Source organism: Sebastes fasciatus, chromosome 9, assembly GCF_043250625.1.
Source record: "Sebastes fasciatus isolate fSebFas1 chromosome 9, fSebFas1.pri, whole genome shotgun sequence".
Classification (NCBI taxonomy): Eukaryota; Metazoa; Chordata; class Actinopteri; order Perciformes; family Sebastidae; genus Sebastes; species Sebastes fasciatus.
The window spans coordinates 3,285,853-3,304,376 of record NC_133803.1 but is presented as its reverse complement, the minus strand read 5'-3'; the positions used below and the strand labels follow the sequence as shown (position 1 = coordinate 3,304,376).

General features: G+C 41.3%; 1 protein-coding gene across 3 annotated transcripts in view; it reads right to left on the bottom strand.

Moving 5' to 3' along the window:
* Positions 1-18,524, bottom strand: part of srbd1 (S1 RNA binding domain 1) — a 98,212-nt gene that overhangs the window by 51,684 nt on the left and 28,004 nt on the right. The window lies entirely within an intron of this gene.

Genomic DNA, 18,524 nt, shown 5'->3' with positions numbered 1-18,524 from the left:
TTACTTAAAAGTATGGCGCTCCCTGGGTAAGTATAGATTCGCAATCACCTATTTTTCTGTGAATATTATTTCCCCTTTGCACGGTGAAACGCTTGACACTTTAATGACAGACAATGTGAGCTCTTTGTTAAAGTACAGATCATCAGCAGATCTCTGCAGTGCACTCACAATTTATGTAACACTACTGCCATCTAGAGGTCTTTGGTGTGTACTGCTATTTGTCAGTATCTACATTGCTATCATGAGTGATGTTGAGAATTTTTACAAAAAAAAGGTTACTGTACAACAGTGGTGTTAGCGTTACGATTAATACTCTATCCAATGTAAGGCCAGGAAAAACCCTGGATGTCCTCAGGTTAGGATGTACAATTCTTGCTCAGAAATCTAGAAGAAGATATGCTTTTTGCTCATTCTTGTGTAGACCTGAAGACAAAATACCACTCCCAATTTGCACACAGTCAATTTCTCTAAAATATGCGGTCTGCGTGCAAAGCTAACCAAGAGAAGAGAACCACGTTTTCAAACTTAAAATATCTGAGGTAAAAAAAAAATTTTTAAAAAACCAGACACCAACTGCTGTCACTGAAAACTTGAATTCAAGGATTCAGGCACAGTATGTCCTACTTCTACGTGAAATATTTTCAGAGCCAGAGCCAGATATTAATGGAATGTTTAGGTGAAAAGAGTAGGGATGCACTGATACCGAAACACTTTCTGCTGGCAGTACATTCAAGTTTCCTCAGTTACCTATACATTGAGTACTGTTTCACTGGAGAAAAGCTATCAATGCTAGCAAGTGTTTTTTTTAGATTAAAGCTAGGATTGCTAATTTTAAGAAACTAACAAGAGTACACTAGATTTAAAAAATGATCCAACCGAAAAACTAAGGATGCACCGATACCGGATCAGATATTGGCCCGATACTGACTCAAATAGCTGGATCGGGTATTGGTGACCGATCGATTCAATTTAATTCTATGTTTATATTCTATATACATTAGATATTGTAATTGTAATTCCTGTTTGTGACCAATTTGTTGCAGCACTACAGTGGTTTACACTTGAATCGTAATTACTGTTAATTTCTAAGATTTAGTTTTAATAAGTTGCTGGTGCACGATTTACTATTTTTATAATAAATAACAATTAAATAAATGTATATCTATGATTTTATTTGTTACATTTTGTTTTACAAAGTTAAGAAAGCGATGTTTACGTCAAACCTGAAATTAGACTGCCTTACACATAAAAGAATGATCTGTCTCTGGGTACAAGAACAAAAAATAAAAACAGGGACTGCCTTAATTAACTTCAGTCATTTGTTGTTCCTGCCAGCTTTCATTTGATACAGTTGAATGGTGAATAAGGGTTTGCCAGAATGACAGCGTTCAGTCCTAATAAATATAATTATTATACTGCTTAGTTTCATGTACATTTCAGTGCATTATAATTCATTCAATTACTTATTATTTATGTAAAGGGATTATTAGATAAGATTTTAAGAAGACTTAACAAAAACACCCTTCAAATTACAGTACTACCCGATAAAATCAACACACAATGATTCATTTCATTCAGCTGAAATTGAGCTGAATTGAGCTCACGTGTCAATTTCTGTATTATTGACATTTTTAACATCTTGACAATGTAAATGAACCGAATCCACCTGACAACATGGGGTTTACATGGCAACAAATTAAACCATTTCCCATGTTAATGTATTCAGTATAAAGTAGGCCGCTTACCACCCATCACCATACAGACAGGACGGTGGTACAACAAAGCCACCGATACCCGTGTTGATGCAACCGACAAACAACTGAAGCTGTCATGTTGTTTAGTCCTTCTATTCTCTCGGCTGGATGGAAGGGGGGGGGTGACTGGAGGAAGAAAGGGGCCTCAGGGCTGACCAATATGAGGAAGGGGTCAGTACCTTCCCAATGTCCACAACTCTGAATGAGACCTTCTGTAGTACACACTGACACACACACACACACACACACACACACACACACACACACACACACACACACACACACACACACACACACACACACACACACACACACACACACACACACACACACACACACACACACTATCCCAGAGGCCTGGACCTTGCCGCAACAACCTTGCCAATTAGAAGTATCTTGTTAATGAGGAGTGGCAGAGGCCTTCTGATGGGAATCACATTTAAATGAACTTGTCCTCCCTCCCTCTCTTTCCCATCCTCTCTACTCATCCCTTCCTCCGTCTCACTGTTCTTTTTGTCAGCTCCTTATCCATCGTGCTGACAGCTGACATATCGCCATGGTGACACTGCTAACGAGCACTGGCACATGACCTTCAAGGAGGTCAAACCAGAGCTGGTCATTAACCTGACACACACGGCGTGTCCCGCACGCACACAGAGGCGTAAAGACACACGTCATTTATGCTGAGTAAGACACAGAGATAACATGAATATAATTGAAAAATATCACAGCTCTCTCTCTCTTTAAACGTTAAAGAAGATAGACGAGGCGTTCAATTATGCCAAATGGAAAGAAAACACAGAAGGCACCACTAAACCTCCCTCTCTGTCCTCATTCAGAGGCAGTAGGACAATGGAGGTCAAGTGAAAGAGAGGCAGCGTCTCAGCTGGTTTTGTTCAAGAAAGACAGAATAGGAGGGCAGACAAACGTTAAATAATAAAAAAAAAAGATATCATTAAGAACACATACAAATAGAATGCAAGAGGATATGGAGAGGAAAGTAAGGGAGACCACCAGCCCCTATCATGTCTAACTTAATTAAGGCTGCCGCTGGGACAGCTGGGTAACAGCCCGGTCATGGATACAGCTCTGAGCCCTCGTCGCTATAGCGTCCATGGCTGTCGCCATAGTGAGGGCATCATCCTGGCAGCCAGCAGAAGGTTGTCTGCTCCCCAGCTCTCTGGCCTAAGTGGATGGATGGTCGAAGCATAGACACACACACACACACACACACACACACACACACACACACACACACACACACACGCACACGCATGCACGCACGCACGATCGCCTCTTGGTGTAAAGCGATGACTTGGTGGCCCTGTAGGGTTACCATTTATTCGCACTCTCTTTTGCTTTCTCAACACAGGCCAGCTTTTAGCCCTGTCCCATCCTGGGGCAAAGTCACCAACTGGCTCCCCTATCTGTCCCCCTACTGGCCATCTTTGAGACACACCCTTGGGCCTGACACACAAACACACACACCGTGACATGCCCCCCCCCCCCGCTGCCCCTCAAGAAACCTAACATTGGAAGAGATGGATACACACTTTGATACCTCATTACAGCCTTCTGGCTCACACGGCCTGAATCTAAATTAAAAACAGCTCATCAGATCAGTCAGAAATGAAGAGGGGCAATAATATCATGAACTAATTTGATACACAGGACAAAAAGTTGGAGGGAGGGGGGGAAGGGTAACGGCACTATAGGTCGAAAAAGAACGCAAGATTGATGTTTGGTTTGAAGAAATTGTTGTATTTCTAAGTATTCTAGGCACACAGACACATAATACGTGGCACGAGAAGGTTCAAAACCTTAATTTAGTCATATGGATCTGAAGTACCTCCATCAAAAGTGAGTGACTTTGTAGATGTTAAAACTTGGGTTGATTCCAGTTGTGAGGAGCCCATAAAGTTATCGCTCATTTGACTGTTAATGGTAGAACATGGTACTGCAGAACATTATGTAACTTACCCTCATTTATCTAATATCTGAAGAAAACTGAACAGTTGAGATAGATGGATAGATGGATAGATGGATAGATGGATAGATGGATAGACAGATAGACAGATGGATAGATTGATAGATATTTTCCAGAAACCCTCACAGGTACTGCATTTAGCATAACAAAATATGCTCAAAGCCCAACAGGCAACAACAGCTGTCAGTGTGTCAGTGTGCTGACTTGACTATGACTTGCCCCCAAACTGCATGTGATTATCATAAAGTGGGCATGTCTGTAAAGGGGAGACTCGGGGTACCCATAGAACCCATTTACATTCACATATCTGGAGGTCAGAGGTCAAGGGACCCCTTTGAAAATTTAGCGTTCTTAAGTTTGGAGCGTAATTTAGCCTCCTTTGCGTGGCATGGCACCAACGGATTCCTCAGGTTTTCTAGTTTCATAGACGACAGTATCTTCACTCTAGCTTTAAAACTGAGCCCGCTACATCTTACAAATCTCAAGTTGCGTTAAAGAAATTAGTGGCACCAAAACAAATGTGCGTTAACACGTTATTATCGCGTTAACTTTGACTAGATTGTACACATTTTTAGATGGCTTTCAATTCGAACATTTGAGAGAACTGAGGATTGCACACACACACCTACAGTATATAGTATCCTACTATACTGGCTCAATCTGTCACTTTCTTTGTCCACAACTCAGTTTGTGTTCAAGATAGTTGGATTGGCCTCATTTTACTGCCTTAGAAGGAGTTGTGATGTCACATACTACCAGCCCAAAAAATATATTCATATAAAAAAAAAAAAAACACACACACAAGTTTCTCTGTCCCGGCTGCTCAAACAGCTTGGGTCCATTGTTCAGTCAGCTGCAAAGCATGACCTCAGGGAGACAAATTGAGGGACGCACCATCTCTCTCTCTCTCTCTCTCTCTCTCTCTCTCTCTCACACACACACACGTCGGGTCTGAAGACGATGAAATTTTTCACAGAGAAAAGCGTCCAAATGGCAGGTGTCAGGGGCCGTCAGTCTCTAGCGAGGCGCTAGAAGGCAGGCAGGCACACGCACACACACATAAACTCCAACTGCCAGTGTGAGGCACGTCTGAAAAGAGCAAAGCCTCACAGACACTCATGTCAATCTGGTAGCAGGAAAGGCCTCCACTTGTGTCACGCACAAATGCATACACACACGCATACACACACACACACACACACACACACATACCCCAAAATCAAATACACACAAGGCATGTCACGCAGACTCATCACACATTTGTCACACGCAAGACCATCGCAGGGAACACTGGAACCCTACGGGAGGGCGGTATGGAGGGAGGGTGGACGGAGGGGAAGAAGAACGGACGGAGGACTGACCACCAGTGAGGCGTGGTGGGATGAGAGCGGGTGCTGTGGGTGATATGGATGAGGCTGGCAGATATTCACTGTCCACCACCTGCGAATGCCAAAGGTCCTCAGCCCGACGCCTCTTCCCTACCCATGACGAGCTACACACACAAGCACAAATCTAGAATTCTCAAGAAAAATTGCTAAGGCGTGGTGCAATCTGCTTCAAAACAAAAGGTGGAACACAACAAATTGACGGTATAAGGATAGCGGGTACCATATGCTGTATAGATTGTAAAGCCCCTTGAGTCAAAATTGTATAGAAATAATAGGGGTGGAAAAAAAATTTGTTTCACCTATGTATCGCAATTTCTTTTTACAATTTTGAAATCGATTTTTTTTAATGCTATTTGCTTCATTTGAGTCTATGCGGCAGTAGAAGGAAGTTGCTGCTTTTATTGTTGTAGTCTGAGTAACGTGACATCATATCGATCCGTAATCCGTCAGAACCCCGAAACTAACCGCAGCCGGCCGCGGCGAGCAGAAACAAGAAAGTAGAAAAACGACGGGGAGTCCGCGTGGATACAACCTGCATCCTCACATTTTAAATCCAGCATGGTAAACACTACACATCCAGTAAAGGATGGAAACACTTTGGGTTTTACACATTACAGGAAAATCAGAGCTCGACATCACGGCTAAAGCTGCATGCTAACTCTGTCACGGACAGGAAACGTTATAGTGTTGCGGTAACGTGTGGTCCAACCAGCCGCCATTCGCACCTCCGTGGTCAAATCGGCGCAACTGTAGAGCACCCATATACTGACATTCATGTTCTCTGCATTGAAACGGCCCCGATGGAGCTGATCATGGATGGACAAAGAGAACGGAGTTGACGGGAGAGCTAGAGACCACCTTGGAGAAGTTAGAGGAAGTAGACACGTGTGACTACGTCCGTTTTTCAAAATAAGGTGTTAACAAAGGGAACTGTATATATAAATTACATATATGGAAATAAGATGAATGGATTATATTCACCAGAAATATAAAACATTACATGTCCCTTATAAATTAAAAAAGAAAATAACACTAATCTGTGAGGGAAATGTCTTTATTCTTTGATTTTTGGGTTGGTGGAAAACTTTCATAAATAATTCCTGACAATGATCCTGATATATTTGACTTCAGGACATCTCTGACTACATACATGATGAAAATCAAACATTTTTACTGGATTAGTTTAGATATTTTCCAAAGTAAAAGTCCCTAGAAGTGTATGATTCAGCTTTTTCCCTATGGTCTAAAAAATTAACAAAAATCGTAATATCTAATCGCAATACTTAAAAATCGCAATACATATTTCGAATCGGCACCCAAGAATTGTGACAGCATCGAATAGGGAGATACAGTAGGTGTATCGCCCCAGCCTTAATAAATAATTGACTAGATTTATCTTTTCAGTTTGAATTATCTGTCTCAAAGCTGGTTTTGCCTGTAATATAGGAAGCTATCTCCTATAGCTCCTGGAGGGTTGGAAGGAAGGAAGGAAGGAAGGATAGAGAGGAAGAAGGAATGAAGTAAAGAGGGAAGGAAGAAACAAAATAGAAAACAGATAAGAAAAAAGAAAAAGTAATGCAGGAAAGTACAGAGGGAGGACACAGATGTCACAGCCATTTCATGCCCTTTAGACTGAGTTTTGCCCGTTTGGTGGGTAAAAGCGACGAAGGAGAAGCACAAACATGCTAAAGATGGGCAGTGGAAAACATTTTCTCAGCTTCCTGGGAGCAACAACTCAAAGCTTTAGCACATCACACTGCTCTCTACCTTATCTTCCTACTTCCCTCACCCATCATCACTTAACAAGTTAGTCATCCTGTGTACCCTTGAGCTTCTCTCGTAGACTACAGACATTTATCCATCAACTCATCTATTTTAGTAGCTCCTCGTTTTCCAATCCAACGAATTAATACGTAACCAAATATCAGGGCTGTCATAGTTGACGCGATAAACGCATTAACGCAAATTTGTTTTAAAGCCACAAATTCTTTTAACGCAACTTGCAATTTTTAAGTTGTAACAGACTCAGTTTTAAAGCTAGAGTGAAGATACTGGCATCATATTAAACTAAAACACCTAAGGAATCCATTGGTCCCAACCAGGTCACACTAGCTAGGCGAGAAGGAGGCTAAATAATGCTCCAAAATTAAACAAAATTGAAAAACTGGCATGGCCCATGGAAAATGGGTTCTATGGGTACCCACAAGTCTCCCCTTTACAGACATGCCCACTTTATGATAATCACATGCAGTTTGGGGCAAGTCATAGTCAAGTCAGCACACTGACACACTGACAGCTGTTGTTGCCTGTTGGGCTGCAGTTTGCCATGTTATGATTTGAGCATATATTTTTATGCTAAATGCAGTACCTGTGAGGGTTTCTGGACAATATTTGTCATTGTTTTGTGTTGTTAATTGATTTCCAATAATACATATATACATACATTTCCATAAAGCAGCATATTTGCCCACTCCAATGTTGATAAGAGTATTAAATACTTGACAAATCTCCCTTTAAGGTTAATTTTGAACAGATATAAAAGGCGCAATTAATTTGCAACTACGAACAATCATGCGAGTAATCTTGATTAAATATTCGAATCGATTGACAACCCTATTAAATATATTTTATGGTTGCACACATACGTGACAAACATGTCTCGCTCAAATAAGAAAGGATCGAGAGAACAAACGAAATGTTCATCTTATGTAAGATCTGTATTTTTTTATAATATAATAATAATAATTTGCCATTACAATGTTCCTTTCCAATCCGTGTTAAACATTTTCCACCTTCCTCGATCCATCCTGTATTAAGTCGAAGACATAACCTTTTCATGTATCCATGGGTTCATTTCTCTCCCCTGAAATGAAGATACAACCCCAGAGCCGGACCGAGGCCTTTCCATGCCTTTAAATCCATCTGTCCCCCTCTGCTCCTCCTGCTATCCAACCGTCAAACCTTTCGATGAGGCCTGAGTGCCTGGATGTCACTCAGTCATCACTGGTCCTGCCACTGTATGTTCATCACTCACTCAGCCATGGCCCTGGGAGCATGCCTGGTCTCAGGACATGACAGGGGATACACACACACACAGTTATAAATACAGTCTACACCGCTGTCCTCCAGGTCCATCAGCTAGCCAGTAATAATGATCTCATCCCACCAGGAGTGAGCTGGAGGGCAAGACGGTCAAGGTCTTGCCCTCCATGTCTGTGTGTCAGTGCAGGCGTACACTGTTGGCTATTTGAGTATATTTCCTGCCGTGACTGCTCGTATTGCTCTTGGTCCAAGTATGAACTAGTCAAGGAGAGAACGATGACTACTACTAGAAAGAGAGATGGCCTACTACTCTTATCAGCTAGAGAGTACAACATCAGGCACAGACATAGCTACCAAGTGTAAATAAACTGACAGTACAGCATTGTTAAACAGTAGCAAAAATAGATTCTTTATGACACAGCAAATTAACAAACTGTGTAATGTAGTTCATTTCAAATTAGATTAATTTCATATTACAATTGACATTGTAATTCAAGTAATTCATTCACAGCAGACAGGGAACAGTGACTTGGAGACCCTCAAGGACGCATTTGTGTATTTATGAAAAAGAGTAACCGGGTCGGTCATCTAACTGCCTTCAGGAGCGACGGAGGAAGTGGTCAAGAAATTGGATGTTGTTTGTGTTTTGCCTTTAGCTGTGGTTGGTGTGTGTGTGTGTGTGTGTGTGTGTGTGTGTGTGTGTGTGTGTGTGTGTGTGTGTATCATCACCATTGCCCAAAGATCTCACTAACCTTACCCCACATAGTCTTGCCCTCTGATATCATTAACATCTGCTTGTCGTAGCTAAACACTGTCAACTTGTCATTCTTCATGCATACAGCCCCAAACAAACACATTCAAATATTCTAATGTATTATAGTTCAATCACAAGTTGTGAAAACAAAGAGTTGAAGTTTAGTTGAACAAGCTAAAGTAGCCAACACGTCTCAGACAAAATAACGTGAAGCTGGATTCAAGCATCAGAACCAGCTTCAACCATAAACCGGGTGAGTTTTTCCTTTAACATATTTCTCAAAAAACTGTTACAAATATTTGAGTTGCTCAGCAGGTAAGGAGCTTTTTTAATCATTTCATGCTGCAACTAGAAAAAAACAAACTGTTTTCTGCTTCACTTTAACAGATAGATATTAGGGCTGTCGATCGATTCAAATATTTAATTGCGATTAATAGGGGTGTAAGAAAATATAGGAAAAAAATTGATATCGGGATATTGTGATTTGAGATACTGTATCAATTCCCCAAAAACACTGTATTGATTTTTAATTACTGTTCTGATTGCATAAACAAAGTCAACATTGTTTTTTACTCAGACTTTATGCATATGGTGGTGTGTTCTTTATACTATGACAGTATTCCTGAAATTAGATTAAAAAAATTGCAATACATATCGCCTTATTTACAGTATCGCAATATATTGAATCGTGAACGATGTTTGTCGATAGTTAATCGTGATTGATCGCACATTGTTTTACCTGTTCAAAATGAACCTTAAAGGGAGATTTGTCAAGTATTTAATACTCTTATCAACATGGGAGTGGGCAAATATGCTGCTTTATGCAAATGTGTGTATATATGTATTATTGGAAATCAATAAACAACATAAAAGAACGACAAATATTGATCCAGAAACCCTCACAGGTACTGCATTTAGCATAAAGAATATGCTCAAATCATAACATGTCAAACTGCAGCCCAACAGGCAACAACAGCTGTCAGTGTGTCAGTGTGCTGACTTGACTATGACTTGCCCCAAACTGCATGTGATTATCATAAAGTGGGCATGTGTGTAAAGGGGAGACTCGTGGGTACCCATAGAACCCATTTACATTCACATATCTTGAGGTTAGAGCTCTAGGGACCCCTTTGAAAATGTCTGTGCCAGTTTTTTGCGCAAGTTTGGAGCATTACAGTATTTAGCCTCCTTCGCGACAAGCTAGCATGACATGGTTGGTACCGATGGATGCCTTAGGTTTTTATAGTTTCATATGATGCCAGTATCTTCACTCTGGCTTTAGAACTGATCCGGTGGCCTGTCAGATTTTTAAGAGGTTAATTAAAAATCGCAGTTGCGTTAAAGAAATTAGTGGCGTTAAAAAAAATTTACATTTATTGCGTCAACTTTGACAGCCCTAATAGATATGCAAACACTTGACAACAAGAGCAGGTTTGCTTGGTAAAGCACAGTAGTTGAGAAAGGTTGTCAACAGCTTACAATACAGTTTGTATGACTTTGAAAAGGGTTTGTTAACTGCAGATTAATGAACCCAACCCATTTCAGGGATGTTGTCTGTAGGCTGATTCGTGAAGGTGGTAGTAAAGAAATGGAAGCAGATGACTGGTTGATCTCTGCTACAATATGTAAGATCCTCTCAAAAGTACTGGAGTTACAACGTGAGTGTTGATAGATCAGGACTCACAGTGGTATGTGTGTGTACCAATCAGCTCATTGCACAAAAATCCCAAAACGCCAACTGACGAGGGTGACAGAGACGACGAAGCGACAACAAGAAAAACACTGCAAACCACACACACTCCCATGTAGACATCTGTCTGGTTGGTATTGAGCATTTTTATTAGCTTTGACAAGGCCTGCATGCTCCACCAGTCAGTGCTAAAGCACAATGACAGATGAGGTCATGCTGCACTGGCCTGTCAAGAAGCCAGAAAGAAACACACACACACATAGTGGACAGTGTGCTAGCAATGAGAAGGTGTTCATGTCAATAACCTGGTAGACAAACATCAGAACAGATACACATGTGCACATACTTAACACACAACCTATCAAATGATTCTGACTTAAGTCAGAAATGTAGCGTTTGTTTTCTAAACTAGTATGTCACAAACTGACCTCCAGCAGGAGCTCTTTACATTATTGGGACACAGTTGTATGGCAAATAACCTGATGTGCATTCAGTGGGGGCCGTCACAGGCACAGACTAACCTTGTCAGCTTAATGATACCTCATGCTGTATAATGTCCTGCAGGAGGCTGGTCATTCATAGAGGCAATGTTCAAGCTTAATCATGTAAGGTTACTTGTAAATGGTAAATGGTAAATGGACTTGGACTTATATAGCGCTTTTCTAGTCTTCCGACCACTCAAAGCGCTTTACACTACATATTCACACACACATTCATACACTGATGGCAGAGGCTACTAAGGTGCCAACTTTGCCCATCAGGATTTAATCTAAATACTCATTCACACACCGATGGCTATGCCTCTGGGAGCAATTTGGGGTTAAGTGTCTTGCTCAAGGACACATCGACATGTGACCCGGAGCAGCCGGGGATCGAACCACCGACCTTCCAATTGGTGGACAACCTGCTCTACCCTCTGAGCCACAGCCGCCCTATGTATATCTGATAGGGGGATGAAGAGTCCAATCTGGTCATTTGTTCCTCACTTAGCGAAGACAACAGTAAAGGGAGATAAAGAACTATTACATGTGATGCGGTTGAAAAGGTGTCATAGTTTATGCTGTGGTTACAGTGGTTATACTCACACATCTAAATGTAAAACTCAGTCTTATGTATGTGGTCCATTTGCTAACTTTTTTCAGTGGGCTACCTCCGGGTCTGAGAAGTGATGTCAACGCGGAAGTGCCTTAAACTTGCATTCTTTCTAACAGCCAGCAGGGGGCGACTCCTCTGGTTGCAAACAGAAGTCTGGTTGTATAGAAGTCTATGAGGAAAGGAGCCTACTTCTCACTTGATTTATTACCTCAGTAAACATTGTAAACATGAGTTTATGTTCTCAATCGCTAGTTTCAAGCATAGACCGTATATGAGAACTGGATGTAGTCACCGTGACGTCACCCATTTTGGCTGTTATGTTGGTATTTGGCCATCGTCATCTTGGTATTTGGCCGTCGCCATGTTGTGACACGAGAGGGTCAGCGCTAAATACAACCAAACACTGAGAAAGACGTTTTCCTGTGAAAGGCTTAAAGTTGTAAGACAAAAACACGGACAACTCCCAGACCGGACAATGCCCTGGTAGAGACCTGTCAATCACAAGGTAGCCACGCCCTAAAGCATCCCCTGCTTTATGGTCTATCTGACTCTAAATGGGACCATCATTTACTAAATGAACATCATGCTGTATTGAAGAAGACTTGAAACCAGCGATTGAGACCATAAACTCATGTTTACAATGTTTACTGAGGTAATAAATCAAATGAGAGGTAGGCTTTTTATGAAGCTTTCAACAGCATCTCACAGTCTGGGATAGAGCGAATGACCATGAGATGCAGTTAAAAGTTTCAGAAAAGCTTGTTAGTAGACTTTGGTTTAGAATTATTTGAATTATTTGTCAAAGTAATATTTATAACAACATAACTGTTATCAGCTGTAAATTAGTGCGGAAACAATTAACCAATGAATCGATTACTCAAACAGAAAATTCATCTTTGTCAACCATTTTTATGATATCGAAAATATGTCCTGGTTCAAGCTGCTCAAATGTGAGAATTTGAGGCTTTTCTCTGTTTAGTATCTTTGGGTTATGCACTGTTGGTAGGAGAAATTGTTTATTGGCACATTTCATTATTTTCTGATATTTTTAGAGTTAATCTGTCGAAAAAATACAACATAATAAAATATGACAGAAACATGATAGTTGCAGCCCTACTGTGAATACACACATAATATCTAACAATGTCCCTGTTCTGTTACAAAAAAAAAAAAGAAACAACCAAAGGAATTTCATCACCATCTGCAACATACAGTGGAGGAAATAAGTATTTGATCCCTTGCCGATTTTGTAAGTTTGCCCACTTACAAAGAAAAGAACGGTCTATAATTTTAATGGTAGGTATATTTTAACAGTGAGAGACAGAATATAAAAAAAAAAAATCCAGAAAATCACATCATATAAAAGTTAAAAATTGATTTGCATTTGATTGTGGGAAATAAGTATTTGATCCCCTAGCAAAACATGACTCAGTACTTGGTGGAGAAACGTTGTTGGCAAGCACAGAGGTCAGACGTTTCTTGTAGTTGGTCACCAGGTTTGCGCACATCTCAGGGGGGATTTTGGTCCACTCCTTTTTGCAGATCATCTCCAAATCCTTAAGGTTTCGAGGCTGTCGCTTGGCAACTCGAAGCTTCAGCTCCCTCCATGCTTGACGGTGGGGATGGTGTTCTTGGGGTTATAGTCAGCATTTCTCTTCCTCCAAACACGGCGAGTCGAGTTGATGCCAAAAAGCTCGATTTTGGTCTCATCTGACCACATCACCGTCTCCCAAGCCTTCTCTGAATCATTCAGGTGTTCATTGGCAAACAGACGGGCCTGTACATGTTCCTTCTTGAGCAGGGGGACATTGCGGGCGCTGCAGGATTTTAAACCATTACGGTGTAGTGTGTTACCAATGGTTTTCTTGGTGATTGTGGTCCCAGCTGTCTTGCGATCATTAAGAAGTTCCTCCCGTGTAGTTCTGGGCTGATCCCTCACCTTTCTCATGATCATCGATACCCCACGAGACGAGATCTTGCGTGGAGCCCCAGACCGAGGGCGATTGATGGTCATTTTGTGTTTCTTCCATTTCCGAATAATGGCACCAACAGTTGTCTCCTTCTCACAAAGCTGCTTGCTGATGGTCTTGTGGCCGATTCCAGTCTTGTGCAGGTCTACAATCTTGTCCCTGACGTCCTTGGACAGCCCTTTGGTCTTGCCCATGGTGGAGAGGTTGGAATCTGATTGTGGACAGGTGTCTTTTATACAGGTAATGAGTTGAGACAGGTGTCTTTTATACAGGTCACGAGTTGAGATTCGGAGTACTTTCTTAAAGCGAGAGGACTAATCTAACCGGTCTGTGGGGGACAGAATTCTTGTTGGTTGCTAGGGGATCAAATACTTATTTCCCACAATAAAATACAAATCAATTTATAACTTTTATATGATGTGATTTTCGGGATTTTTTTTTTTATATTCTGTCTCTCACTGTTAAAATAAACCTACCATTAAAATGACAGACCGTTCTTTTCTTCGTAAGTGGGCAAACTTACAAAATCGGCAAGGGATCAAATACTTATTTCCTCCACTGTATATTTATATTTATGGCAAGGACAGACATTTGGAGAAATGCACACACACTGGCCAGCCTTTTATACACATTCACACCGATTCCTCCACTTAAATTACACTACTTCGACACACTCACTCACACAAATGTGTGCCCTTCTCTGGCCGTCTTGAGAAAAGGCCACACTCCTTACAAATGATGGAAGCGGTGACTCAGTACGATGAGTCTACTCGAACAGGACTAAGGCACTGACAACTGCATACACACAAACGGAAGACATACAAGTAAGGATGTCCCGCAGGCTGCCATTTCTGTCTGTCATTCCAGCTGAGCACTGAGGCAGAAGGACGGAGAGACGGGGGAGAGAGAGAGAGAGAGAGAGAGAGAGAGAGAGAGAGAGAGAGAGAGAGAGAGAGAGAGAGAGAGAGAGAGAGAGAGAGAGAGAGAGAGAGAGAGAGAGAGAGAGAGAGAGAGAGAGAGAGAGAGAGAGAGGCAGGTTGAGAAGAAAGGGTGGAGAAGGGTGGGGGTGGTGACACAATGAAGGCTCACGGGGAGACAGGAAGCAGATGGTGCAAATGAGGCTGAGGTCTTTAATGAACTACTGCACTGGTGAGGTAGATAGAGGAGAAGAGAGGACAGGAGAGAAGAGAAGAGGAGTCTGTATTACCTATAAAAAACACAGGTCTATAATACCTCAAACAGCACTTCTGCAAAAATAAAAACTCTGGCAATGTCACATTTTAACGGCTGATCCAACCTAACAAGGTAATGATGTTAAAACCCTTATAAAATCAAAACTGTTCTCCAGTCTGGCCAAATGACACAATGAAGACAAAATAATCACTCGCTTTTTCACACACACATTCTTGTGGATAGTTGAGCCAAAATACATCTTTCCAAGAGCACAGCTGCTTTCAGTAGCTGAGGACGACAAAGAGAGAGCACAAAAAACAAGGGAAGCCAAAGAAACACAGATGGTAAGGTGGAGATGGAACTGACGTTATAAATACATTGAAGCGGACGGGACAGTATTCAGCTCAGGAATAGTGTGTCTGTAGAAGTGCAAGGTCGCTGTATGTGCTGGTGTGACTGAGCCAGCTTCCTATATGCATGCGACTGCCTGAAAGACTTTCTACACCAGTCGATCAACGCCAGTTTGAACCTCGTTGGGTATAAGGTCAGCCGACAAGTGCTCGTACATATAGAAACACAAATAGTCGCAACGTATACCAGAAACTGGGTCAATTAATTGTACTGGGGACATTCACAGCAAGCACTAAGACCCCTTGCTGTTTCTGATGCTACATGGCAATTCTACGTCATTGCCATCATCTTAGTTGCCGTGGTAATGAGGTTTCCCTAATGGCAGGTCAGGGTCAGCGCGGTGGGTCAGTCAGCAGGGGAGGAAGACCCTCATAGTTAGCAACAACCGTCACTCCTTGAAGCCAGTCGTCTCTCCCTGCCCTCCCATCATCATCTATCAAGGGATAGAACATTGGATAGCAACGTTCACCCAGATATCTTCAAGGAGTCTAACCTATGCCTAACCCCTATGTACCACCATTACTACATCCTTAAAGGGGAACAACGGACATTTTTTAAAAAATGGATATTATTCTGGAAGTGATAGAACATGATGGAAAACATACTGCAACATGTACACACATATTGAGAGGGCGTGCCAGGAAACCACAAGGTGGCAGCGTCATCACGGTAAACAGTAGTAACCGAGTATAGAATTTCAACAACATTTGCAATATAAATAAACACGCTGCCACTTTCTGAATGTATTTTATGTCAACAAAAAAACACTTATAAGCTTTCTGACTTCCTTCATTTTCCAGTAGTTATAGTTTATGCAAGTGCTGTCGATTGGAACAGAGAAATCCACTGGAACGGAGAGATTCATGACGGGATTTCAGCGCATGTTGTGACGGTTATCCCGCGGCTAGCGACCAGGCATGGCATATTGGTAGCTAGCTAGTTAGATAGTAAAATAATGTTAGGTATAGCTAATTCCAAAAATACAGTACTAGACTTTTGTGAAAATGGGTTCTATGGGTACCTATGAATCTCCCCTTTACAGACATGCCCACTTTATGATAATCACTTTATGAAAATCACTTTATGATAATCACATTATGAAAATCACTTTATGATAATCACTTTATGAAAATCACTTTATGATAATCACTTTATGATAATCACATGCAGTTTGGGCCAAAAACCATGTTTTTTTTTTTAATGCAGTATAAATGAAACGGGTCTATTGTGGGTCTCAGAGGGTTAATTAATGAGTCAAATATCTAATTTACTTAAAGCTAGGGGTGGTAATCTTCTTCAAAAACATTTGTTGTTACATTTGTTGAAATTCTCTTTACGTCCTGACAGCAATCATCAAATAAAGTGCTCTGACAAAAAAAAAAAAAAATCCGACATGAGTGGCTGTAGCAGCACTGTCATAAGTTTGTAGGTTGTAAAGTTTCATGAGGCTGTGATGATTATCCTAGAGGTCACAACAGGTTATTTTGTTTTTTTACAGTGAGGCCAAATAAAAAAAAAAAAAATGGTCTCACTACAATGAAATGTCTCCTATGGGGACTAACATCATCACACATGAATACAGTTGGGCTCATTGGATCCACAAGAGTTTTCGCTTTACAGTAATACCCAAATTATGCAATTCCAAGACTGTTTATGGACCTACGTATGCAGAAATATTCAAATACACCATTTTAGAATAGGCAGAAATAACATTTATACTGCACGAAAAAAACTGCATGTTTTTTGTCCCAAACTGCATGTGATTATCATAAAGTGGGCGTGTCTGTAAAGGGGAGACTTGTGGGTACCCATAGAACCCATTTACATTCACATATCTGGAGGTCAGAGGTCAAGGGACCCCTTTGAAAATGGCCATGACAGTTTTTCCTCGCTAAAATTTAGCCCAACCTCCCGACATGGTAGCATGACTTGGTTGGTACAAATGGATTCCTTTGTTTTTCTAGTTTCATTGGATATCTTCACTCTAGTCAGAAAATTGAACCTACTAGAGCCTCTGAAAGACATTAAAGTCAGTCAGGATCGCGGGTCTCAGGGGGTTAAAAAGCACATTATTAGATAAAGCTTAGAAGACAGTGGCGAGGAAGGAGGGAGAGAGCAGAGTGAAGATAGAAATAATACACAGAATGAGACAAACGATGGCTATAGAGAAAAGTTCAACAGAGTCTGTATCTACATTTTAATACAGACACACAAATTCCACTTTAACATCTATGTTTCTGAGCCTACACCAGGCATGGTCCAAAGAAACCAAAAGGAGGCACGAGACCAGATGACTCCGGGGCGATATCATCTGGATAACAACAACCATACTTCTATGGCTAACAGCAAAATAACATCTCTCTGCTCTTCCAAAGTTCATGCACTTGCAAAAGCCTTTATTCCACAAACCTTACTAAAGCGAAGGCAGACCATTTACACATGTGCTACGTGCTGAAAAAATATAGTTAATCATATCAGGTGATATAGGACATTCAGCCAGCACCACATCAAGCAGAGGTCCAACATTCTTACGCGTTTTGAAAAGCACGAGTGCCATTAGCTCCAGTAAAAGAATGAACAAGAGAGACATTATATCAAGATGTTAAATTTTGCTGCTCTGGAGGTGCTCAAGTCTGCTCAAAAGAAATAATGTCTGTCATGAAAATAATCAAGGGGAAGTTAACTTAATAAACGCCCCACTTTGACAGTTTCTGTTCTTGCAAATAGACAGAAAATGGAACTTTAGAGAAAAAACGTGGGCTATTACGCCAAAGATATGACCTCTGAAATGTGTATGTACTCAAAGATACTGACAAAACCCTCATATGCAGACACACGCACATTCACGCACAGCTCAGAATCATTCTAGGCTGTGGTCCCAATGCTAACCTCAAGTCAACAAACACACATGGAACTCAGCAGAGGGAGAAAGAGACGGAGCAAGGAGAGGCCAGTGGTTGTTATGCTTGGACCGACGTTCTGTGCTGTTGCATTCTGAAGAGTGGACCGGGCCCGGTTACAGACACAACGTGGACCGCAAAACGTCTCTTTAATTGGACCAAAGTGAAACAAAGCCCAGATGGCTTTAATAGACGCTTAATATACGCTTGAGGGACACATTCCAATTTGTCCAAGCTCTCTCGCTCCCACACATTTTCCTCCTCTGTCCTTTACTCTTTCACATTGCTAACTCCCTTTATTCACCCGCCCTTTTCCTCTTCACACACTTAACTTTCTCCATTATACCCAAACCATTATTT